The following is a 9554-nucleotide window of genomic DNA, read 5'->3' as shown; positions in this document are numbered from 1 at the left end:
ACTCAAATGACATCACAAAAAATGCATTCCATTGTATTAGCCACATCAGTAAACATCATTTGAATGAACATTCTACATTACCATGGAAATGATAACATCACAATACAAGGCGGTCATTGCGAGTGTTCCCATGAGTTTACCAGTCAAATTGTCAGGGTTAGAGCTTCCAAGCCCGTTTTTATTCATTCTTATTTCTGTGATGAAATCACTAGGCTTTAGAACACCTGCTAACTCTAACTGTAATCAGTAATATTGGCATTGTTGCATCACTGGCAGGATTTGCCAAAAATAGCTCAATCCCAACGCTGGCTGAAAGACCATGAACTCTGAATGCATTAATGAGCAACATGTGCAGATGTCAAACCATGTATGAAAACATTATACATATTTTGAAAGCTGAGAATGTTAATCAGTCAAGAAAAAAACAACTGTTCAAATGTATACCTTTACACAACTTCCTAATGAAGATAGAGAAAAACTCACAGTAAAAAGTAATATGTTTTACTGTGAATGAGTTACAGTCATTTTAGTGAACGGTGGTATTTTTCTAGAATTCTATGGGATGTTCTGTAATCAGACACTTTCTTATCTGAATTGTACTGTATATTAACTACATATCTGCACCAAAACATATAACAAAGGCATTTAGTCTTACATATGATCAGGAAAGACATACACAAGTAATATAGTATTCATTAATCAAGAACATAATTGAGGGGTTGTTCCAACCCTGAAAACAAACAACAATATGCTTCTACAGCTTCATTTTCTTCTGTACATACATTCCACTAGGCCTATAGCCTAATACACAAAAAGTCAAAATGGGAGCAGATGAAAAGCACGTAAGAGAGGGAAAATGACCAATGACCAACTGAGCTACTGGGTGAAGACTAGGAGTCCCTTGACTAGTGCCTATGTCTGCAATGACTGTCATTCATATTCCATTCACCCAGTTCAATGTAACATCTAGAGGTTTAGGCTATTAAATGATACTCAAGTTTTCCCCATACCCATCATGAGGTTGCTACAACCTAGGTATAGACAACCTGAATGGGAAACTATAGAGAACGGTAGCAGACTGTATTACCACCAGGTATAGACAACCTGAATGGGAAACTATAGAGAACGGTAGCAGACTGTATTACCACCAGGTCTAGACAACCTGAATGGGAAACTATAGAGAACGGTAGCAGACTGTATTACCACCAGGTATAGACAACCTGAATGGGAAACTATAGAGAACGGTAGCAGACTGTATTACCACCAGGTATAGACAACCTGAATGGGAAACTATAGAGAACGGTAGCAGACTGTATTACCACCAGGTATAGACAACCTGAATGGGAAACTATAGAGAACGGTAGCAGACTGTATTACCACCAGGTATAGACAACCTGAATGGGAAACTATAGAGAACGGTAGAAGACTGTATTACCACCAGGTATAGACAACCTGAATGGGAAACTATAGAGAACGGTAGCAGACTGTATTACCACCAGGTATAGACAACCTGAATGGGAAACTATAGAGAACGGTAGAAGACTGTATTACCACCAGGTATAGACAACCTGAATGGGAAACTATAGAGAACGGTAGCAGACTGTATTACCACCAGGTATAGACAACCTGGATGGGAAACTATAGAGAACGGTAGCAGACTGTATTACCACCAGGTATAGACAACCTGAATGGGAAACTATAGAGAACGGTAGCAGACTGTATTACCACCAGGTATAGACAACCTGGATGGGAAACTATAGAGAACGGTAGCAGACTGTATTACCACCAGGTATAGACAACCTGAATGGGAAACTATAGAGAACGGTAGCAGACTGTATTACCACCAGGTATAGACAACCTGAATGGGAAACTATAGAGAACGGTAGCAGACTGTATTACCACCAGGTATAGACAACCTGAATGGGAAACTATAGAGAACGGTAGCAGACTGTATTACCACCAGGTATAGACAACCTGAATGGGAAACTATAGAGAACGGTAGCAGACTGTATTACCACCAGGTATAGACGACCTGGATGGGAAACTATAGAGAACGGTAGCAGACTGTATTACCACCAGGTATAGACAACCTGAATGGGAAACTATAGAGAACGGTAGCAGACTGTATTACCACCAGGTATAGACAACCTGAATGGGAAACTATAGAGAACGGTAGCAGACTGTATTACCACCAGGTATAGACAACCTGGATGGGAAACTATAGAGAACGGTAGCAGACTGTATTACCACCAGGTATAGACGACCTGAATGGGAAACTATAGAGAACGGTAGCAGACTGTATTACCACCAGGTATAGACAACCTGAATGGGAAACTATAGAGAACGGTAGCAGACTGTATTACCACCAGGTATAGACAACCTGAATGGGAAACTATAGAGAACGGTAGCAGACTGTATTACCACCAGGTATAGACAACCTGAATGGGAAACTATAGAGAACGGTAGCAGACTGTATTACCACCAGGTATAGACAACCTGAATGGGAAACTATAGAGAACGGTAGAAGACTGTATTACCACCAGGTATAGACAACCTGGATGGGAAACTATAGAGAACGGTAGCAGACTGTATTACCACCAGGTATAGACAACCTGGATGGGAAACTATAGAGAACGGTAGCAGACTGTATTACCACCAGGTATAGACAACCTGAATGGGAAACTATAGAGAACGGTAGAAGACTGTATTACCACCAGGTATAGACAACCTGGATGGGAAACTATAGAGAACGGTAGCAGACTGTATTACCACCAGGTATAGACAACCTGGATGGGAAACTATAGAGAACGGTAGCAGACTGTATTACCACCAGGTATAGACAACCTGAATGGGAAACTATAGAGAACGGTAGCAGACTGTATTACAACCAGGTATAGACAACCTGGATGGGAAACTATAGAGAACGGTAGCAGACTGTATTACCACCAGGTATAGACAACCTGAATGGGAAACTATAGAGAACGGTAGCAGACTGTATTACCACCAGGTATAGACAACCTGGATGGGAAACTATAGAGAACGGTAGCAGACTGTATTACAACCAGGTATAGACAACCTGGATGGGAAACTATAGAGAACGGTAGCAGACTGTATTACCACCAGGTATAGACGACCTGAATGGGAAACTATAGAGAACGGTAGCAGACTGTATTACCACCAGGTATAGACAACCTGAATGGGAAACTATAGAGAACGGTAGCAGACTGTATTACCACCAGGTATAGACAACCTGGATGGGAAACTATAGAGAACGGTAGCAGACTGTATTACCACCAGGTATAGACGACCTGAATGGGAAACTATAGAGAACGGTAGCAGACTGTATTACCACCAGATATAGACAACCTGAATGGGAAACTATAGAGAATGGTAGCAGACTGTATTACCACCAGGTATAGACAACCTGAATGGGAAACTATAGAGAACGTTAGCAGACTGTATTACCACCAGGTATAGACAACCTGAATGGGAAACTATAGAGAAAGGTAGCAGACTGTATTACCATCAGGTATAGACAACCTGAATGGGAAACTATAGAGAACGGTAGCAGACTGTATTACCATCAGGTATAGACAACCTGAATGGGAAACTATAGAGAACGGTAGCAGACTGTATTACCATCAGGTATAGACGACCTGAATGGGAAACTATAGAGAACGGTAGCAGACTGTATTACCACCAGGTATAGACAACCTGGATGGGAAACTATAGAGAACGGTAGCAGACTGTATTACAACCCCTATGTGCTAGATCTTTAACTGAAGCCTAATGGTGTGTATGTCCACAGGTGTAGAAGGAAGCTAAAGTCATTCCACTGCCTAAAAATAGTAAAGCATCCTTTGCTGGCTGTAACAGCCGACCAATCAGTTTTCTGCTTGTTCTTAGTAGACTGATGGAGAGGATCTATTGGTTAACTACTGACTTTCAGCATGCATATAAAGAATGGCACTCAACTTGTACCGCACGGACTCAGATTGACTGATCATTGGTTTAAATAAATGGATGATAAAATGATAGTTGGAGCTGCATAGTTAGATTTCAGTGCAGCCTTTGATGTTATTGATCATACATTGTTATTGATAAAACTGACTTGCTATGGCTTTACATCACCTGCCATCACATGGTTGGAGAGTTATTTATCCAATAGAACCCAGAGAGTGTTCTTCAATGGAAGCTTCTCTAACATCAGATATGTACAGTGTGGCAGTTGCCTTGGGCCGTTACTCTTCCCATTTTTTATGTTATTTAATTTTTTACAAATTATTTGATTTGCCACTGGTCTTACCTGAAGCTAGAATGACTATGTGTGAGGATGATTCCGAAGCCAGTGAACTCACTGAAATTCTAAATAAGGAGTTAAAGTCGGTATCAGAATGGGTGATTCATAATTAACTGGTCTTAAACACATCTAAAACTAAAAACATTGTATTTGGTTCTAAACATTCTCTAAGACCTAAATCTCAACTGGAGTTTTCTATAAAGGGTGTGACCATTGAGGAAGTTGAGAAAGCTAAACTTCTAGGATTAACATCGGATGGTCAGTTATCATTGGCAAATCATCTTGACAAAGTTGGGGTGGGGTATGTCTGTTATAAAACGATGTTCTGTGTTTTTGACACAAAAATCTACTAGTCACTAGAATCTACTACTCGGTCAGGCTCTGGTCTTGTACCATCTTGATTACTGTCTGGCAATATGGTCAAGTGCAACAAAGACCTAGCAAAGCTGCAGCTGGCTCAAAACAGAGCAGTACGCCTAGCCCTTAACTGCACATACTGAGCTAACATCAGCAACATTCACACTAGTCTTTCCTTGTTGAGGGTTGATGAGAGATTAACTGCTTCTATTCTAGTTTTTATGATAAATATTACTGTAATTAAAATTCCAGATTGTCTGCATAATCAAATAACATTCAGTTCAGACATTCATACGTACCCCACAAGACATGCCACCAGGGGTCTCTTCACAGTCCCCATGTCCAAAACAATTTCACGGCAATGCACAGTTTTATACAGAGCCGTGAGTGCATGGAACTCCCATCTCCAATTAACAGCTAAATTACCTTGTAAAAAAATTGACAAAAAAACGAATGGAAGAGTGGGGACAGTGATGGGACACACACAAACACACACCCACACAGACACATTCTAGCAAACATTATATATTTGCTGTATTGTTTGTATATTGTTTTATTTTAATGTGTGTGACTGTCCTTATCTATCAGTGCATCAGTGTAAGTGTCTGTCTGGCACTCCTCTGTCTCTCAGCCACAATGCAAGTGTCTGTCTGGCACTCCTCTGTCTCTCAGCCACAATGCAACTGTCTGTCTGGCACTCAACTGTCTCTCAGTCACAGTGCAACTGTCTGTCTGGCACTCCTCTGTCTCTCAGCCACAATGCAACTGTCTGTCTGGAGGGGAAAATGGAGCAGCGGGTGATCAACAGCCAGCTGGGCTTTGAACAGACAGAGTTGGGCATGGTAATGAGTGCTGGGTAAGACTGAGACTATCCCCATGTTCTAGAGACAGGGGAGAAACATAACCAATAATTAAGGAAAGGGTTTCAGGGAACCAGGAGAGGCAGGGGAGAGTGGGGGAGGAAGGGGGTGGAAGGGGGAGGGCAGGGGGAACCTCCTTTGTTTTCTGTGCTGAAGCAGAGAAGGGGGGAAGTGGAGGGGGGAGTTGGGAGGGGAGGTATGTCTCTCTGGTGACAGTGACAAATGCGGCACGATAGGACTGGGGAGCCTCGGGGATCTGATTTACTTCCACAAACAGCATCTCTGCAGTGGCACACACACAAACACACACACAGACACACGCACACACACTCTCTATCTCTCTCTCTCTCTCCATAGGGTTCTGTCTCTCTCATCCCCCACCATGCGTCTCTCTCTCCCTCTATAGCTGTGTTTATACCTTGCATCAGCATGTGGACACAGCAGTGGTTCAAACTGTAGAACCCAGCTCCTACATTTGAATAAAAAAATATATTTTATCAAACAAAACTACGCTACATTTTATCTCTGGGACCGTCAGGATGACAAATCAGAGCACGATTATAGAATGTAAGGTCATTATTTACCTTCAGAGGAGAATGTATCAAACCAGTTGCCGTGATAAAAGTGTTTTGCTGTTGTGCACTCTCCTCAAACAATAGCATGGTCTTTTTTCACTATAATAGCTACTGTAAACTGGACAGTGCAGTTAGATTAACAATAATTTAAGCTTTCTGCATATACAGTGCCTTGCGAAAGTATTCGGCCCCCTTGAACTTTGCGACCTTTTGCCACATTTCAGGCTTCAAACATAAAGATATAAAACTGTATTTTTTTGTGAAGAATCAACAACAAGTGGGACACAATCATGAAGTGGAACGACATTTATTGGATATTTCAAACTTTTTTAACAAATAAAAAACTGAAAAATTGGGCGTGCAAAATTATTCAGCCCCCTTAAGTTAATACTTTGTAGCGCCACCTTTTGCTGCGATTACAGCTGTAAGTCGCTTGGGGTATGTCTCTATCAGTTTTGCACATCGAGAGACTGACATTTTTTCCCATTCCTCCTTGCAAAACAGCTCGAGCTCAGTGAGGTTGGATGGAGAGCATTTGTGAACAGCAGTTTTCTGTTCTTTCCACAGATTCTCGATTGGATTCAGGTCTGGACTTTGACTTGGCCATTCTAACACCTGGATATGTTTATTTTTGAACCATTCCATTTTAGATTTTGCTTTATGTTTTGGATCATTGTCTTGTTGGAAGACAAATCTCCGTCCCAGTCTCAGGTCTTTTGCAGACTCCATCAGGTTTTCTTCCAGAATGGTCCTGTATTTGGCTCCATCCATCTTCCCATCAATTTTAACCATCTTCCCTGTCCCTGCTGAAGAAAAGCAGGCCCAAACCATGATGCTGCCACCACCATGTTTGACAGTGGAGATGGTGTGTTCAGGGTGATAAGCTGTGTTGCTTTTACGCCAAACATAACGATTTGCATTGTTGCCAAAAAGTTCAATTTTGGTTTCATCTGACCAGAGCACCTTCTTCCACATGTTTGGTGTGTCTCCCAGGTGGCTTGTGGCAAACTTTAAACAACACTTTTTATGGATATCTTTAAGAAATGGCTTTCTTCTTGCCACTCTTCCATAAAAGCCAGATTTGTGCAATATACGACAGATTGTTGTCCTATGGACAGAGTCTCCCACTTCAGCTGTAGATCTCTGCAGTTCATCCAGAGTGATCATGGGCCTCTTGGCTGCTTCTCTGATCAGTCTTCTCCTTGTATGAGCTGAAAGTTTAGAGGGACGGCCAGATCTTGGTAGATTTGCATTGGTCTGATACTCCTTCCATTTCAATATTATCACTTGCACAGTGCTCCTTAGGATGTTAAAAGCTTGGGAAATCTTTTTGTATCCAAATCCGTCTTTAAACTTCTTCACAACAGTATCTCGGACCTGCCTGGTGTGTTCATTGTTCTTCATGATGCTCTCTGCGCTTTTAACGGACCTCTGAGACTATCACAGTGCAGGTGCATATATACGGAGACTTGATTACACACAGGTGGATTGTATTTATCATCATTAGTCATTTAGGTCAACATTGAATCATTCAGAGATCCTCACTGAACTTCTGGAGAGAGTTTGCTGCACTGAAAGTAAAGGGGCTGAATAATTTTGCACGCCCCCAATTTTTCAGTTTTTGATTTGTTAAAAAAGTTTGAAATATCCAATAAATGTCGTTCCACTTCATGATTGTGTCCCACTTGTTGTTGATTCTTCACAAAAAAATACAGTTTTATATCTTTATGTTTGAAGCCTGAAATGTGGCAAAAGGTCGCAAAGTTCAAGGGGGCCGAATACTTTCGCAAGGCACTGTATAAGACATGTATATGTCCTATGAAATGTTCTTGTTACTTACAACATCATACTAATCACATCAGCGCACGTTAGCTCAACAAACCCGCGGAGGGACATCAATCCCATAGAGGCTAACTGCTTTGCCCATGGGAAGAACGGCAGATTTTTACCACCTCGCCGGCCTGGTTTGGACAGCAACCTTTCAGTTACTGGCCCAACGCTCTTAGCCACTAGGCCACCTGTCACGCGTTCTCCTGTTCCCCCTCCTGATTACAGTCTTTGGCCTTACTGTACAATCTTTTCAAATATTTGATTTTGCGCTGGCATTGGATGGCAATACGCTGGAAGAAATCCCCAGCTACAATAACTGCAGCCTCAGAATGTATGGTTTCCAGTTTGCATAGAGTCCAGTGAAGTTCCTTGATGCCCGTCTTGGTGTCTGCTTGAGGGGGAATGCACGTTAGTTATAGTCACAGCTGTGTACATTCCCCCTCAAGCAGACACCAAGACGGCCATCAAGGAACTTCACTGGACTCTATTCAAACTGGAAACCATACATCCTGAGGCTTTTCAGTGGTATTGTTTTCAAACACGCCCCCATAAAGTAAATGAGAATTAAAAACAGGTTCAGCCCATGGTTAGACCGTGATCTTGCAGAGTTACTCCACCTCAAGAATTGCATTTGGTGAAAGGCTCAGCACACGCATACTCAGGCTGACTGGCTAGCTATCATTCAGGCAAATGTGAAATAAGTTCACTCAGGCTATCCGGAAGGCCAAAGTTAGATACTTTAAGGAGCAGTTCTCTCTCTGTGCGTCTAACCCCAAGAAGTTCTGGAAAACAGTTAAAGACCTGGAGAATAAACCCTCCTCCCCACAGCTGCCCATGTCCCTTAATGTTTATGATGTGATTGTTACTGACAAGAAGCACATGGCTGAGCTCTTTAATCACCACTTCATCAAGTCAGGATTCCTATTTGACTCAGCCATTCCTCCTTGCCCATCCAAAATGTCCTCATCTCCCACCTCTTCTAACGCAACTATCCCTAATGCCTTTCCCTCTTTTTCCCCTGCCCCGCTACAAAGTTTCTCCCTGCAGGAAGTCACTGAGTCCGAGGTGCTAAAGGAGCTCCTTAAACTTGACCCCCAAAAAACATCTGGGTTAGATGGTTTAGACCCTTTCTACTAGACGTTGCTGCCCCTATCATCGCAAAGCCTATCTCCAACCGTTTTAACCTGTGTCTCCTTTCTGGGGAGGTTCCCATTGCTTGGAAGCAGGCACAGTTCGTCCTTTATTTAAAGGGGAGATCAAGCTGATCCTAACTGTTATAGGCCTATTTCTATTTTGTCCTGTTTATCAAAAGTGTTGGAAAAACTTGTCAATAATCAACAGACTGGCTTTCTTGATGTCTATAGTATTCTCTTGGGTATGCAATCTGGTTTCCGCTCAGATTATGGATGTGTCACTGCAACCTTAAAAGTCCTCAATGATGTCACCATTGCCCTTGATTCTAAGCAATCTTGTGCTGCTATTTTTATTAACTTGGCCAAAGCTTTTGACACGGTAGACCATTCTATTCTTGTGGGCCGGCTAAGGAGTATTGCTGTCTCTGAAGGGTCTTTGGCCTGGTTTGCTAACTACCTCTCTCAAAGACTACAGTGTATGAAGTCAAACAATCTGCTG

Source organism: Oncorhynchus masou, chromosome 16, assembly GCF_036934945.1.
Source record: "Oncorhynchus masou masou isolate Uvic2021 chromosome 16, UVic_Omas_1.1, whole genome shotgun sequence".
Lineage (NCBI taxonomy): Eukaryota > Metazoa > Chordata > Actinopteri > Salmoniformes > Salmonidae > Oncorhynchus > Oncorhynchus masou.
Note: the sequence above shows the minus strand (reverse complement) of the source record.